This window comes from Callorhinus ursinus, unplaced genomic scaffold (genome assembly GCF_003265705.2).
Source record: "Callorhinus ursinus isolate GAN/ISIS: 27379988/994484 unplaced genomic scaffold, GSC_fseal_2.0 scaffold54, whole genome shotgun sequence".
NCBI classification, from domain to species: Eukaryota; Metazoa; Chordata; class Mammalia; order Carnivora; family Otariidae; genus Callorhinus; species Callorhinus ursinus.
In genome coordinates, this window is record NW_027397116.1 from 5,370,087 (window position 1) to 5,387,971 (window position 17,885).

General features: G+C 39.1%; 1 long non-coding RNA gene across 3 annotated transcripts in view; it reads right to left on the minus strand.

Annotated features, from left to right (window-relative positions):
• Positions 1–896: 896 nt before the first annotated feature.
• Positions 897–17,885, minus strand: part of LOC141371042 (uncharacterized) — a 68,276-nt gene continuing 51,287 nt past the window's right edge. For 2 of the 3 annotated variants that reach the window (XR_012375649.1, XR_012375648.1), the window contains exons 3-4: positions 2,806–2,892; positions 897–1,004 (exon numbers count right to left, since the gene is read on the minus strand). This is a non-coding gene — a long non-coding RNA (uncharacterized lncRNA). Of the gene's footprint in view, positions 1,005–2,805; positions 2,893–15,174; positions 15,327–17,885 lie in introns of all 3 variants that reach the window. The other variant, XR_012375647.1, reaches the window with a different exon arrangement.

Consider the following 17,885-nt stretch of genomic DNA (forward strand, 5'->3'; position numbering starts at 1 on the left):
CTTCATCCATGTCCATTCTATTACTTGGCTCCTTTCATTTAATTTTGGGGAACTGATCGCAAGACCATTAATGTTTTAACTTCCTGATTTTTCTTTTTTGTCTTCTCTGTCATAGCAATCTGTTCTCAGTTTGAATGAAATAGGCTCTTAAATTTTCCTAAAGTTACTTGGTAGAATTTTTTTTTCTGATTAATTCTCCTTTTCTTGTGTACTATTTCTATTTTTCCAATGTTAGTTGTTTCTTTATTGTGTCTTTCTTATATGAAATAGATTGTTCTCAGATAATTCTTACTGTACATTCAGATTTTCAACTACGTGATTAGTACTGTGGCTACTATGACTTTCTTAGCCTTGTGGAAGTCTGTTTCACCAACCGGTACAGGGGAGGATGATTTTAGCTTTTGTGCGCATGGTTAGGGATGCTAATAGGCAGGTTTCCCTTTAGGTGCATGAACAAGGAGCAGGAAATCCCCAATTACCAAAATGAAAAACACTTTCCTTGAGGAGCATTATGTTTTATGGAGTGTTTCACTTCTGAATATAATCGAGTTTACTTTTGTCGCCCTCTGCATCTTTTTGGATTTCTAAATTTAACGAAAGCTCCGCTCCACTTTTTTCTTGAGTCCCCCCAACATGTCTCCCCAGATGATACATGCTATTAATCTTCATGAGAATAACTTTTATCAAGTGTTTTCCCTAGAACATATGTTAAGTGCTTTATTTGAATTATCTCCTGTTAGTCTCAAGACCATTCTATGAAGTTGGTACTTTTATTACCCATGTTTTACAGATAATGGGACCAAGGCTAAGGGTGATAATGAAACCCGTGATGGTTAAATATCTTGTCCAAGGTTACATACCTAGTAAAGGATGGAGCCAGGATGTGGATCCAGACAGGCTGGCTTAAACACAGGTCCATACTGCCTCTCTCTGATATGTTGCCACTTTTCTCTAATGTAGTATGGGATATGGAATCCTCTTTAACCCTTGATAGGGTCACAGAGCTTGAAGGGAAATTCCAGAAAAAAAACAAAGTCTGGATGAGACAAAGGGATGGATTATAGGAAGGTGTGCCTTATGCACTGAGGCATGGAATTCTTATATCTCAGAAGGCAGACTTCTCATAATGGCTTACCCAGGCCACACTTGGGAGATTTAAGGGTCTGTGATAGCTCAGTTTCAGGCTGTAGTTGTTATGATTTATAGCCAGGATTCAGCCCTGCACCTAGCAGTCATGTACCATGCCTTTCAGATGCTAGTGCTCAATAGATTGCCCCCTGTCATTTCAGCCCTGGTTCAACAGGAAACACAAGCCACCCTTGAGATGACAGACCTATCTTCTAGCCATTGACTGGATGTTCGACTTCTTGGCCCAGCAGAACCTGAGCTTTCTATTTTTAGTTTGATGCGACTGAAGACATGCTGGGTAAGACTTGTTTAAGGCCCCCTGCCAGACTCGGCTTACCACACAAACCAGCCAAAGAAGCAACACAGCAGGCCAATTAACCAGCAGCTGTCTGTGAAGTGAATAAACGAGGTGAGTGGACAGCAAGGGGCTGTCTTTTCCACAGACAGTAAGCAGAACACAAGGATTAACTTTCCTGGTCAGACCGCTGCTGGGAAACCTGCCATCTATTCTATCTGTATGGTGAGACTCCTTGATTTTCATCAGAAGAACTAAACCAAACTACCTTTTGGCAGAAGCAAAGGGATCTCACCTCAATGGCCACAGAGAAAAATCTGTTTTCCAAGTTATCAAAAATAACGCTAACATGAACCTGTTGTCAAAACTCTGGTTGTGAGAATTGATTTTTATCAAAAGATGTCTGAAGTTGTATAATATTATGGAACAAAATGTTTTAAGAGCATGAACTCCAGGATTTATGTGCTTGGGCTGGTAGTTCCTCAGGTCCCTTCTTCCTAGCTCTGTGGTTTTGGAAAGATTGCCTGATCTCTCTGGTCTTAGTTTCCTAGTTGGTAAATGGGAATAACAGTACCCACATAATGGACTTGCTCTGAGAATTAAATCAGATAATCCATGTAAAGTGCTTTGAATAGTCCTGGCATAGAAGAAGAGTTGAATGGATGTTGATTATTGTAATTAAATATTCTCAATTTTAGCTGAGCTGTAGAACCAAAGAGTTAGTATTATCACAGTTTTTACAAATGCTCAAACCAAAGAAGAGGAAGTACCAGGATCAAGTTCACACATTTTGTGTTGAACTGAACCAGAATTCAATCCTCAGCTGTTTGATTATAAAGTCTTAGAATTTTCTGTGAGCTTCACTGAAATGTTCTCCTCGTAGAACAGCTTTTACTGACTTGTTCTTTGGCATTATGCCAACCACCCACAAGAAAGGATATGATGAGACAGACTCATTACGTCAGTGATTGGGGTTCTGGAAGGGGTCGTGTTAGGACCACCGTCTGCCACATCACACATCACATAGTGGTTTCTGCATTCAGGGGAGAAATTCCCTGGAAATCAGTTTTCGATAAAACTGTGTTCCTTCTTAACAAGTGGTTTGTTTTATTTTTTTTTTTTTTTCTGGAGAACTGTGACTAATCATGATCCTTTTTTGTTTTGGTTGTGAAGAAGCTTAGAGTCAAATTTGTTGGCTTTCTCTAGTACTTCCATGTACTAATCTTATTCCAAATTTAGGATATTCCTTTTCTTATTTCCCCTTTACTCTTGGTCCCTTGATAATGTCTTTTGTACCACTGAACAGTGTATATACACTTCTACAATGCCTTTTGGAATAAAACAAGAATGAATGTGTAAAATAATCTAAAAATATAGCTTACTTCATGTTCCTCTTTTTTCTTGGGTTTTGTCTTTGCTGGTCCTGTTGGGTCAGATGCCATTATTTTCCCAGGATTGGATAAGCCCTACTGGAATATATAAATGCAGTACTCAGAGCTTCATGATATCTAGTATGTAAATAATAGGCAGAGGCTAGGCTGATTTAAACTACAGAAATTTATGAAAAAAACATTTCATAACCAACCATATGCTGATTAATTCATACACAACTAATTGTCTCCTAGAGGCAGAGAAAATCAGGGATGAGGGACCAGAAGAGGAAGCAATTATATCAATTTATGGACAACCTCCTCAGAAAGCCCTCTGTATTCATTCAAGTCTCATTCAGGTTCCCTTTCACTGTGCTTTCTGTTATCTTTGCATTTATTGCATTCAGTGTAATAGGGTTGTTTCTTATTTTTTATTACTTTCCTGATGCTCAGGATAGTGCTATAAAGATAGATAGATGATAGATAGATAGATAGATAGATAGATAGATAGATAGATAGATAGATAATACAGACCCATTACATGTTTTTTGAATGAATCAATTAAGGGTGCAGAGGAAGGACACTCAACAAAGTGGGGTAGGTGGAAGACTTGGAGGATTTCTGGGGAAGTAACGTGTATGTTGTATCTATTAAATAAAAATATGTAAGCCAGACAGAGAAGAGGAAGGAAATTCTAAGCAAAGGAAACAGTGTGTGCAAAGTTACAGAGCTGTAGAAAGCAAGACCTGCTTGGGGAATTACAAATATTTCAATTTGTCTCCAGTGTGGGTTAAGAGGGAAGAGAAGAGATGAATTTGGAATGTGAATTTTATCTTGAGCCCTACAGAGAGTCATTGATGAATTTTAGGTAAGGAAAGGGGCAGGTTATGAGATGATGGCATATGTGTTTTAGAGAGATTACTTTGACTCCAGTGAGGACTGTGGATTGATGTCAGACATTTAGGAGACTATTACATCAATCCAGGAGAGAAATGATGAAGCTTTTAATTAATTAGGTAGTGGGAGTGTGATGGAGAGGAGGGGTACATTTGAGAGGTTTTAAGGTGATGGAAGCAACAAACTTAGTGATCAATTGCATGGGGAAGATGTGGGAGAGAGAGGAGTCTGTAATGCTTCCCACATTTATATATTGGTTAACAGGATGGATGTTGGTGTCATTTTCCCAAACAAAAAGTAAAAGAAGGTAAGGGGAGGGTGATTAAGTCAACTTTGAATACATGTGCTTATTATGCCATTGGTACAGCCAAATAAAGCAGGCCCTGTAGGTACAAGGATCCAGAGCTCCAAAGACTGATTTGGCTAGACACTGCATAATTTGGGAGGCATGAATGTATTGTTGACAGCTGAAGGCATGAGTAAGATGTGTTTTCCAAGCAGATTAGAAGAGGGCAAAGGATAGAACACTATGAGACATTGAACTTTGGGAGATGAGCAGAAATAGAGGATCCAATGAAGAAGGCTAAGAAAGATGGTTAGAGGGAAAGGGAAAAATTAGTGAGGTCTCAAGCCAAGGAAGGAAAAAAAAAATCAAGAAATAGGAGAATCTTGCATTTCCAGCAATTTAACAGACTAGATATCCTGAAGAATTCTCCCTCTTGTTTTAAGTTTAGAGGCATCTGAGTTTATTTGTAGGCTAAGGGCAGTTGACTGGGAATAGTTGAAAATAGAAAAAGAATGATAATTGAAGAAGAGGATAGGCAGAAAGGTGACATCCCTCCACTAACACAGGATATAAGGAGAAGGAAGACTCAAATAAATAAAATCAGAAGTGAACAAAGAGATGTTACAAATGAAATACAAAAGATTATAAGACACTACAACAATGAATAATTATACACCAATAAATTTGACAACCTGGAAGAAATGGATACATTCCTAGAAGCATACTTTTCAATGCTAAATCATAAAGAAACAGGAAATCTGAACAGTCTAATTACTGGTAAGGGCATTGAATCATTCACCAAAAACCTCCCAACAAACAAAAGTCTAGGATCAAACAGCTTCATTATTGAATTCTACCAAACATTCAAAGAATTAATATTGATCCTCAAGCTCTTCCAAAAAAACAGAAGAGAGAACACTTCCAAACTCATTTTATGAGGTCAGCATTACCTGATACCAAAATGAGATAACGAGGCCATTTGAAAATAACAGGACAATATCCTTAATGAATATAGATACAGAAAGCTTCAACAAAATATCAGCAAACCAAATTAAATAATACATTAAAAGGAACATACAACATGATCAAGTGGGATTTATTCCAAGGATGCAAGGATGGTTCAGTATCTTCAAATCAATCAGTGTGATACCTCACATTAACAAAATGAAGGATAAAAATCATATGATCATCTTAATAGATGCAAAAAACAAAACATTTAACAACATTCATCATCCATTTAAGATAAAAACTCTCATCCAAATGGGTATAGAGGGGATGTGCCTCAACATAATAAAGACTATATGTGACAAGCCCACGGCTAACATATTTGATGGGGAAAAGCTGGAAGCTTTTCCTTTAAAATAAGGAACAATAAAATGATGCTCACTTTCAACACTTTTATTCAACATAGTATTGAAGTCCTAGCCAGAGCAATTAGGCAAGAAAAAAAAAAAAGAAGTAGAAAACATCCATATCAGAAAGGAAGAAGTAGAACTGTCACTATTTGCAGATGACATGAACTTATATATACAAAACCCTAAGGATTCTACCAAAAAACTGTTAAAACTGACAAAAGAATTCAGTAAAGTTGCAGGATACAAATCAATATACAAAAATATGTTGCATTTTTATATACTAATAATGAACTATCAGAAAGAATTTTTTTTAAATCCCATTTGCAATTGCATCAAAAAGGACAAAATTCCTGGAAATAAATTTAACCAAGGAAGTGAAAGACCCATACACTGAATACTACAAGACATTAATTAAAGAAATTAAAGACACAAATAAATGGAAAGACAGCCCATGTTACTTGATTGAAAGAATTAATATTGTTAAAATGTCCAAAATTCCTAAAGCAATCTACAGATTCAGTGCAATCCCTATCAAAATTCCAATGGTATTTTTCTTAGAAATAGAGCAAACAATCCTAAAATGTATATAAAAGACCCTGTCTAACTAAAGTAATCTTGAGGAAAAAGAACAAAATTGGAGGTATCACACTCCCTGACTTCAAGCTACAGTACAAAGCTATAATAAACAAACAGTATGGTATTGGTATTAAAACAGACACATAGATCAATGAACAGAACAGAGAGCCTAGAAATAAATCCACACATCGATGGTCAACAAATAAGCCAAGAATATACAATGGGGAAAGGACAGTCTCTACAGTAAATGGAGTTGGGAGAACTGGACAGCCACCTGCAAAAGAATGAATCATCCGGTGTCTTACACCATATGCAAAAATTAACTTGAAATGTATTAAAGACTTGAACATAAGACCTGAAATCATAAACCTCTTAATAAGAAAACAAGGTAAGCTCCTTGACATAAGTCTCAGGAATGATTTTTTTAAATCTGATACTGAAAGTAAAACAACAACAGCAAAAATAAACAGGTGGTACCATATCAAACTAAAAAGCTTCTGCACAGCAAAGCAAACCATCAACAAAATGAAAAGACAACTTACTGAATGAGAGAAAATATTTGCAAATCATATGTCTGATAAGGTGTTAATATCTAAAAAAAGAGCTCATATAACTCAATAGCAAAAAAGCAAACAATCCTATTTAAAAATGGACAGAAGATCTAAATATAAATTTCCAAAGAAGATATAAAAATGGCCAACAAGTACATGAAAAGATTCTCAACATCACTCATCATTAGGAAAACGCAAATCAAAACCACAATGAGATATCATCTCACACCCATTGGAATGGCTATGATCAAAAAAACAAGAAATAACAAGTGGTGGCAAGGAATCAGAGGACAGGCAACCCTGTGCCCTGTGGTAGGAATGTAAATTGGTGTAGCTATTGTGGAAAACATTACGAAGGTTCTTCCAAAAATTACAAAGGGACAGGGCCCTTGAGTGGCTAAGTCTGTTAAGTGTCTGACTCGATCTTAGCTCAGGTCTTGATCTCAGGGTTGTGAGTTCAAGCCCTGCATTGGGTTCCATGCTGGGTATGGAGCCTACTAAAAAAAAATTAAAAATAGAACTATCCTATGATCCAGTAACTTTGCATTTGGATATTTAACTGAAGAAAAAAAAACCACTAACTCAAAAAAGATATATGCATCCCATGTTCATTGCAGCATTATTTATAAAAGCCAAGATATGGAAAATGTAAGTATCTACCAATGGAAGAATGGGTAAAGAAAATGGGATATATCTATCTATATCTATCTCTCTATAGAATACTCCAAATTGTTAATATTATTATTGGAACATTATTAAACCGTAACAAAAAATGAAATCTTGCCGTTTGCAACAACATGGATAGACATTAAGTTTACTGTGCTAAATAAAATAAGTCATACAGAGAAAGACAAATACTATATTATCTTACTTATATGGGGAATCTAAAAAAATAGCAACAAAAAAACCAAGTTCATAGACACAGAGAACAGATTGGTAGCTGCCAGGAGAGGGGGTTTGGAAGAGGGAGAAATGTGTGAAGGAAGTTAAAATGTGCAAGCATCCAGGTATAAAATAAATAAGTCATGAGGATGTAATGTACAACATGGTGACTATAGTTAACAATACTGTATCACATATTTGAAAGTTGCTAAGAGAGTAGATCTTTAAAAAAAGGATACATGGTAATGGGTACAGATAATTACATATCTTATATATAACTATATGTTAAATATATAGTTATAATTATATATTATGTTATTGTATGTAAATATATAATTATAATTAGTATATGATATATATATATATATAGTTTTATAAGGACATTAAAATGAGAATGAATGAAAGCAGCCAAAGGTAAGTATTTAAGAACAGTGAGGAATTCAGAACCGCTGTTTAGGAAAATAGAGGGAACTAATTCAAGACTTGTAGAATCATGGGGCATGATTCACAGCCTAACTGGGCTTCAAAATGCCAGATTTGCAGGAAAAATGTCATGCATACTAGTATGATTTTTCTCCAGCAGTGCTCAGCAGGACATTAATGGAGGAAATAGAAGTTTGAATTCAGAGTTGGGATTTTGCTGGGTTTGGGGTCAGAAATACAAGGAAGTTGAGTAGGGGTAGAAGTGCATTAATAGTGAAGCGAAGAAATTTAAGCTGGGAGCCTCTGACGAGTGTGGCTGGGAGGGCCAAGCAGAGCGCTCAGGTGTTCACAAGGTTTCAATTTTACAAAAGTGAAGTGATGAATTGGTTCAAGCCACCCTCTTTTTTCCACTCTGGCTTCAGGTCTGCCACACTGCTCTTGTTGGGTCACCAGCATTTTTGTGATCCAGCTTAAGGGAAGTTGAGTGAAGGGTTGGGTTTAGTAGAATACGTTTATGTGATTTGCAGACACTTCCAGGTACAGCTAAGTTACCATTATATAGTTAATTCCAAGGTAGGATTGGCTTTCAGAAAGTTTCCACTGCTCCCCATCACCTGACACAGATAGATTCAGAGCCAAGAGTCTTCCTGTGGTGTTCATGTGTCCTAGAGTGCCTAGCACCAAAAGGCTATGGAGAGTGGCTAATGAGTGTGGACAGTTCAAGGAGCACTGAAGATTAGTCACTGCACAAGAAAACCTGAAATTCCAGGAAATCTTAATGCTCATGAATAAAAAAAGCTTGAAGGAAATTTCCCCAAACTGGACCATAATCTTAAAATTGACATGACATTACAACTTACATAACAAGTTGTAAAGCTGGAGGAAGATTTTCTAAATTATTGGAGGGTATGATTAAAAGTAAGTTTTAATCTACCCAACTAGGTCTCAGCCTGCAGGGGTAGTCATTCACAGTGATTCTACCTGCTGGCCACTGACTCTTGTCTCTTCCAACATACTTGTGCTTGCATATTCATGCATTGCCATTATTTTATTATCAACGTTTCCCTTGGGGTGCCTGGCTGGCTCAGTTGTTAGAGCATGAGACTCTTGATCTCGGGGTTGTAGGTTCGTGCCCCAAGTTGGGTGTACAGACTACTTAAAAATAAAATCTTAAAAAAATAAAATAAATGTTTCTCTTCTATTATAGTTAAAGCATTATACTGATTCTTTTTAAAATTATGTGTTGAGATAAGTCACATTATTTTTGATGATTAATAATGAAAAGGATGGGGATAATGAAAAGATTCTTATAAAAATACTTGCTCTAAAAAGAGGCATTAATTCTGCTCAGATTGAGAACCAGTTATCCAGGCCAACCATACAGGTGGAGCTCAGATTCCTTCATCAGGATTCTGCTCTGTGTCTTTCACCTTTTATATGCCTCCTTCAATTCATGACCTTCCACCACCCTTGCCAGCTTTGAGGAGGGCAGAGCTGTGTAGATAGCCACTCTAGTCCCTCTTTCTAGTTGACATAAATCCATCTCCAACCGCTATTCTCTTCACTCCTCCTGGCTTTCTTTCTGTTCCTCAAAGACATCAATTTGTTCCTGCCCAAGGACTTTTGCACACTCTCCTCCTCAGGTCTCTGTGCAGCTAATATCTTATTTTCATGTCTCAGCTCAAATATCACCCCCTGGAAGACCTTCTTCTGAATGCCCTATCCAAAGCTGCTCCCTTATACTCTCCATTACACAATCCTGTTCTGTCTCCTACATAACACTGACCATTCTCTCAAATTCATTTGTTTATTCTTTTACCTCTTTAGTGACCTTCCCCTCCCACTGAAATATAAACCCTATGACAGTAGGGACCTGGATTCCTTTTTCACTCTGTATTTGCCACCATCTAAACAATATCTGGCACCTAGTAAATGTTCAACAAATAGTTTTTGAGTAAATTAATGAACCCATGTGTATTAGCCCGCTTGGGGGCCATAACAAAATACCACAGACTGGGTGACTGAAACAACAGACATTTATTTTCTCATAGTTTAGGAAGCTGAAAGTCCAAGGTCAAGGTGCCTACACCATTGGTTTCCCCTGGGACCTCCCTGGTTGACTTGAAGATAGCTGCCCTCTGGATGCCTCTTCACATGATCAATCCTCTGTTCACAGGCACCTGTAGTATCTGTCCATCTGTGTCCTAATTTCCCCTTCTCATCAGGACACCAGTCATTTTGGATGAGGACCCCACCTTAACCTTAATGGCCTCATTCAAACTTCATCTCTTCAACCTTTGCCTCCATAACCATTACATTTGAGGTGCAAGGGTTTCAGACATATGAATTTGGAGTGTGCACAATAGCCCCATGAATGGCTCCCTCCCTACCCTTAATTCACTTTCAGTGTGGGAGGCAGGGATGATCCCAGCCTCAGGAAGCCTTTAGGAAAGAGCCTGGACCAACTAGTCGTCAAATCTCCCCGAGTACCTAGAATAAGGACAAGGGGAACCTGTAGTTGGTTACTAATGTACCTGAAGCACACAGAGAAGACGTTTTCTAGAGATGGTTCTAAAGCACAAACAGGAACATCATCATCACTCCCATCCAGTGTTTGTCTTCTGGGCTGGAATCTATTAATGTTTGCCCCTGGGTGGCTGTGTGTGCTTGACCAACTCTAAAACAGATGGGGCCAGCTCACCAGGCCATAAGAAGTTGTGAGGGGCCACACACTGCAGAAAACAGCCAGAAGAGGGGAGGTCTGGTGGGCAGGATGCAATCAGCCTGCACCATTTGCAGCTGTCTGAGGATCAGATTTCCAAATCACCTGCTCTGGCCCAGGCTGCAGGAACTGAGCTGTCAGACAAAGACTGGTAATTACCCCAGACTCATCTACACCTTCTCTGTCTATGTCCTAATTGAAGTTTAATGGCTTTGGTCACAGGAGGGGTCTTTTCCTGCCTTTCTAGACATAGATTCTTTCATCTGAGCATCAAGCCAATTAGTTTCAACATCTGGGGTAACTGATAGAAGTCAGGCCTGACTGCATGGAATTCCCAGGTCGGGAAAGTCTTTGTGGTGGTGGTGGTTGTTGGTGGTGGTGGTGGTAGTGATGTGTGTGTGTGTGAGTGTGTGTGTGTGTTTTCAATGTTATTTGGATGCAATCTAGAAGATGGGGACTGAGGTAGTCATGGAGAAGTCTGAGCATATGCGGCATCTATGATTTAAGTCACACATGACCTTAATTGACACTTTCCTTTTTTAAGATTTATTTATTTATTTGAGAGAGAGAGAGAGAGAGAGCGAGAGCATGCACAAGCAGGAGGGGCAGCGGAAGAGGGAGAGAGAATCTTGAGCAGACTTCCTGCTGAGCACGGAGCCCAATGTGGGGCTCAATCTCAGCACCCTCTCAGATCACAATCAGAGATGAAATTAAGAGTCGCTCAACCAACTCTGCCACCCAGGTGCCCCGTATTTACACTTTCTATCTTAAATGCTTCTTCTACCTGGCAGGCAATAGATTTACCACATACAATTGAGAATGAAGACTCATTTGAATCTCCTTAGACCTTATCCTTTTAGCACAGTTTACGATCTATTTAGATATAGATTTGGAGACTTGCTTACCATTACTGAATGGGCTTTCTTCTTGCAATTAATTACCTTCATTATTCTGACCACTTGCCTTTCCTTTTGCCCCTCTCCCCTCTGCTGCCTGGTCACCCACCCCAGCAAAGGCAATTCAACTACACAGATTCCTTGAAATTAGATGGACTGACCAAGGACTAGGCAGCACCAAACTATACCTAAACAGCCTGGAGACAGAGACCATCTCTTCTTGGTTTTCTTACCTGCCAGCCAAGGACACCTGTAGAAACACTTGGCCTCCTAGAACATTGGAACCCCTGTGATAAATAGATATGTGGTCTCAGGGGATGGCAAGCACACATCTGGGGCTCAGACCAGTCTGCTGGGCCCTCCTTTGTTTAGGTTGGATTGACTTCACCCCAGAGACAAGGAGCAGCTAGGGAGATGGATTACTGGTGGAGAGATGGATGCCCTGGAGCCAACACCTGATGGCATTTTAGCTCTGCCCTGGACTCTGGAACCCATACCATGGCTTTACACAATCCCTAAAATAGTCTCACCAAGAGTGAAATGATTATCACCATTAGAACTTGGCTGTGGAGAAGCTGGTTAGCTCAGATTTTCCTTAAAGTGTGAAACAGAAGATTATAACCTCTTGAGAAGGGGGAGGTGGGCATGCTTATTGAGTTATTAGGTGATGTTCTAGTACTGAATGGAAAAAGGAAGTGGTAAGTGGACTTTGGAAAGCCTGTGAATGAGCATGTCCTCTGCTGAATTGTATATTTCAACTATGAGCCCATGGTGGCCTTCTCATAGGTCATATTATGGGAGGAAAGTAACAGACATGCACAGGACATTTTTTAGATATTCAGACACGCCTGAGTGAAAAACTCATGGGGGTCATATATATAGTTCATTCTTGAAAAGATTATTCCAATCAATCAACCTGTAAGTGCTTCTTAATCTCTTCAAATACACTCAAGGTGCTACAGAGCATATGAAGGATCACATACAGTGCCTGCCCTCGGCTTGTTTACAACATCATTGAGGAGAAAAAAGGAGTGCAAGAGAAAAAAAATAGCAAAAATTACAGAACCAGCCAGGGCCCAATTAAATGTTGGATTAGATAGTTTACAGCAAAAGTACTCTCGGGAGTTCAGGAGGAAGAGAGAGGTAAAGATATTCACTAATATCTATTGAACACTTACTATGTGTCAAGCACTTTGTAAACACTTACTAGGCATCAACTTAATTATCAATTCTCACAACTCTATAAATGGGGTACTATTTTTATTTCCATTTTACAAATGAGGCACTGGTACTTAAAGAAGTTAAATAACTTGTATGAGGTACACACTTAATAAGTGACATACTATTTTTCTTTAGTTAAATAATTCAGTCACACAAAAAGATATAATTATGTTTAAAAAAAAACAACAAAAAAAAAAACCTGCATATGCCCATCACTCATCTTGAGATATATCTGTTGCCAATAGCTCTGTGAACACCACTCCCCAATCACATCTCTTCCTCTCCCTAGAGCTAACCTCTCTCCTAAATGTACAGCTCAGATTTTTAACTTCTTTTAACTATACCCCAAAGAAAACAAGAATTTTAGCCATCAGAAAGGTGTCATAAGGCAGCTCACTTGAATGGTGATTGGTATCTGGATTAGCAAAGAGAAAGGGCTTTGGGGCAGGGAGAAAGCATGAGAGGGACCCACAGGCTGGGTTAGGGGAAAGAGATCGGGTACAAGTGACTGGAGGAGAGGAGACACATTGGTGAATGCTCAGAAAAAAATATCATCAATACAAAGTCAGATCACAAATGGCTTTGATCAAAGCATATGTGTGATACAGAAGCAATGATAGAGTGAAATGAGGTAGCCATGAATAGATTATACTTTTCAAACTGCACTAGTGAATCAGTCTTGTTTAGCATTGCTTGGAGGGCCTTGCCCAGGGCCTGATATATGGAAGATGTTCAACAAATGTTTGTTTAATGAAAAACCACTCAATGAACTTCTAGAAATCCTGTGTACCCTCTGGTTCATCAAAGTTGCCACATGTGTGTGAGAGAGAAAATGGAAGAGGAGAGCCGAGCAGAGGACAGGAGACTGGCATTATCAGACCTGAGAAATTTTACTAGACATTCAGAGAAGTTTGCTTAGAGGCAGATGCAGTAAACCCAGACCATTTCACAGGGAACATCAGCACATTCCAAGCATAAATTGGAAAGAGATGAATCTTTGTTCCACTGATGAGAATGCCTTGACAGCCATTGGTATCACACTGGGGACAACAATTCAGTTCCAAGAACCAAGCCATTTTGCTTCCTAGAAAGACCTAAAGAGGGGATGCAGCCATTCCCCCAAGGGGCTCCAAGTCCAGAGAGTTCCAGTCCTATGGTTGCTTATACTTTCTCTAATATTATATTCTATTATCAAATTTTCTAGCAGGAGCTTTAGTCAGTACCTCACCTTTGTGACTTTCCATTGTTTATGGGTTAAAGTCCAAAATTCCTAGCATGACATGTAGGGAAGCATTTCTATACTTTAGCCTGTGTTTACATTTCCAGCCTCATTGGCCATCACTACGTTTATGCCACACCAGGGACCCTTGCTCTTCCCCAAGCAGGCTAGGTACTTTCCTACCTTCAGATATTTGCTCCTATGATTTTCTCTAGCCAATATGCCCCCACTTCCTTTACCATCTACAGCAATCCTACAACTTTCTTAAGGTACAAATCAGATGCCACATCCTCTATGACGTCTCCTCAGCCTTCCTCAAAGTTAAATTAATTTCTCCCTCCTCTGGGTACATATTTCTATTATAGCATATATCCCACTGTGTGGTAATTATAGGTCCATGTATCTTCACAGCTAGACCATAAATTCCTAAGAGCAGAGACCTTATCTATGAAACACCAGTGGCTCTTAAAATATAAAACATTATACACTATTTCTAATTAAATATCTCCTCAGTTCTAAGGCAGTATTGAAGAGGTTTAGATATATACCCAGGGTCACTTTTTACTCACTTGATCAACCTTCAGTCTATTCCAAGAATACCCCTTGTTGACGGTACCAGGTTTGGAAAAACACCACCATGGTCTGGGAGAGAATGCACCTGTGCACTTGTGTCAGAAAGTTAATATACACACTACCACCGCCCCCATCAGGCACAAAGAGATTTGAGACTGCCCCCCACCACAGGATGGGGGAATTATGTTCCGGGGAACTCTTCATGATTCAGTTCTTTAAAGCCATAATTTTGAGTCTCTGGAATCTTCATGAAGACCTGGGATTTGGTTATGATCAAACAAATACCAACAAACTACACAGTCCAGTTGTTCCCCAAATGCAATATTGAAGCAACAAATTTTAAAAATAATCTGTATATGAAGCCAGACAAGCTGTGTTGTGCATTTCCCCCAGTGAATAGATCTATATATCCATTTCCTGGAGGCTCTAGATATGGCCATAAATTCTTAATTTTTTGTGAGGACGAAGTTTTTCAATTACAAACACATAAGATCTACATGGAAGCAATTAGATAAAGAGCTGTATACAGTAGTCCCCCTTTATATGCAGGGGATATATTCCAAGATACCTGGCAGATGCCTGAAACCATGGATAGTACTAAACCCTATATATAGTGTTTTTTCCTATGCAGATATACCTATGATAAGGTTTAATGTATAGATGAAGCACAGTAAAAGATTAACAATAACTAAGAGTAAAATGCAATTATAGCAGTACACTGTAATAAAGTTATGTAAATGTGACCTTTCTTTCTCTCAAAATATTGTTGTATTTACTCACCCTTCTTGTTGTGGTGATGTAAGATGACAAAATGCCTATGAGATGAGAGGAAGTGACGTGAATGATGTAGGCATCATGATTTAGCGTTAGGCTATTGACCTGTTGTCAAAAGGAGGATCATCTGTTTCCAGACTCCTGCTGACCACAGGTAACTGAAACCATGGAAAGGAAACCTCAGATAAAGGGGCTGTATTGTTTTGGGTTTTTGTTTTTTGTTTTTGTTTTTAGGGGCTGTATTGTAACGGGAAGTACAAGGTCTGTAGAATACCGATCACTTCCAATTTACCGATGACCCCAGCAAACATAGCAGAAGCTATGAAATTCTGTTCTCTCCACCTTTGCCCCCAGTTCTGTGCGGTCCTCTCCCCATCCCCCACCTCCTCTTCACTATCTCAGCAGTAACTGAAACCTTAGCGGCCTCAGGGACTCAGTGCTGGGATAAAGGATTGCTTATATAGATTAGTGGCTATAAATGATAAAATTTCAGCTTTGCTTTCAGTAGCTTTTCATGGGTGATTTCAGGAACCTATCCCAGACTTTTGGTACTGTCGTTATTGGAAGATGCCTTTTCAGTTGCAAACAAGAGGCTTCTCAAATAACCCTTTCAACATCACCCATTTTTTTTAAGATTTTATTTATTTATTTGACAGAGAGACACAGCAAGAGAGGGAACACAAGCAGGGGGAGTGGGAGAGGGAGAAGCAGGCTTCCCGCTGAGCAGGGAGCTCGATGTGGGGCTCGATCCCAGGACCTGGGATCATGACCTGAGCCTAAGGCAGACGCTTAACAACTGAGCCACACAGGCGCACATCACCCATTTCTAAGGCTGCATCCAGCGCAGGTTGAGGAACCATACAGGAAAATAAGTTCACATGTTTTTTGTACCATATACTGGAGGAAATCTTTCATAATAAGACATGAGGTAGCTGATTCCTGCAGTGCATTCCTGTATGACAGACAGTTGTTCATTTTGGCAGCAGTTAATACTTTGGCCCAGGAACAGATTTTTACATTGCTAATGAGACATGTGATGCATTATTGAGGTTCCCAACATTTCAGTAAGTCAATGACTTGTTATATAGCTAAATATGGAGTAAAAAGTTCAAGATAAATGACTCTATTTGCTATCATAGAAGATATGCATCTTTAGAGGAAGACAAATGGTCAATTAAAAAAAGATGAAGACATCTGGGCTTCTGGTTCCCTTTGGGAGCTTATTAACTTCACAAATAAGCATGCCTTTTCATTTTCAATTAGCAATAATTTTGAGATAGATTCCTCTGAGTGAGGACTGCACTAATGGGTTCAGAATTGGTCCCTCTGAATATTGCACTCTCTGTCAAAGGTCCTCCTAGACCTCAAGGAAAAGACCGTCCACAGATTTGGAAGTTAATGACCTTATGGGAGAGGAAGAAAGAATGTGAGTAAAGCTTCTCTGATCATAATTTCCAAAAGGAGGGATGGAAGTTGTCTTGCTCAACTTGGCAGGCCCATTGCTTCTTTGACATGTCTTTATAAATGTCTAACAAGGAAAAGGAAGAACACAAAAAGAAGGAGGAAGTAGAGAAGGAAGCAGAGGAAAAGGAAGGAGGGGAGGAAGGAAGGAAGGAAGGAAGGAAGGAAGGAAGGAAGAAAGGAAGGAAGGAAGGAAGGAAGGGAGGGAGGGAGGGAGGGAGGGAGGGAGGGAGGGAGGAAGGAAGGGAGGGAGGAAGGAAAGGGGAAAAAATTGGCCCTAAATAAAAATGTTTAACCATATATTTCTTCACATTTTTCATCTGGAGGATGTCACTAAATAACATAATGTTCCTCATTTTTCAGGCTGTATTTTATTCAAAATATATCTATGAGTTCATAATTTTCTTTATAATTCTCAGAAAGAGAACCTTGCCTTTGTGACTTATGGTGGTAAGGCCTGGTGAGTCCCAACTCATCCATCGTTGGTTGTAGAAGAGTTGAGCCTTTCATTTTTAGGAAGTGATAGTATTTTGAGTGAGGTCTTGAAACGAGGTGGTGGCAGATTATACTTTTTTTCTCAATTAGGTCGTAAGGTTTTTGAAGAAAGATCAGATCTTCCACTCTGCTTTGAAGTCGTGACATGCTCACACTGCATTTTATCTATTGTATAGGACTAACAAAATCCCACTGAATGAGTGGAGATCCAGTTCTGATTTGATCCACTCCAGAAAACTACCAAATGCAACAAAGACTGAGGAAGTTGGCCCTCCTGAGAGTAGAGGGAATATCTCTCTAACTCATAACATCGTATTTACCAATATTTCTTACATTCCAGCTACTGTTCCAAGTGCTTCAGGTATGATAAAGCACTTAATCCTCACAACGACCTATGTGGTGGGCACATTTATCATCATCACTGTGATCAACATCATCAACCTCATTTTACAAATGAGGTTGGGGGAAAAAAGCATTTAATTTGTCTAGACCACATAGCAAGTAAGTGCACGACCAGGATTTGGACACAGACAGCCTTGCTCTGAGGGTTGTGCTCTTAAATACCACACCTTACTGCCTTTTGATATGACACATGTGAGGATGGAAATATTGTCAGAACAATGCCAATAGAAACACCAAATCTCTGGGTTTTAAAAAAACGACCTAGTCTTGGTGAGACAGTGGGCTAGTGCTCAGAATTATGGTTCACCCTATCAAATTTCTCTGCCAGAGATTGACACCTGTTGTTGAATTTGTCTATT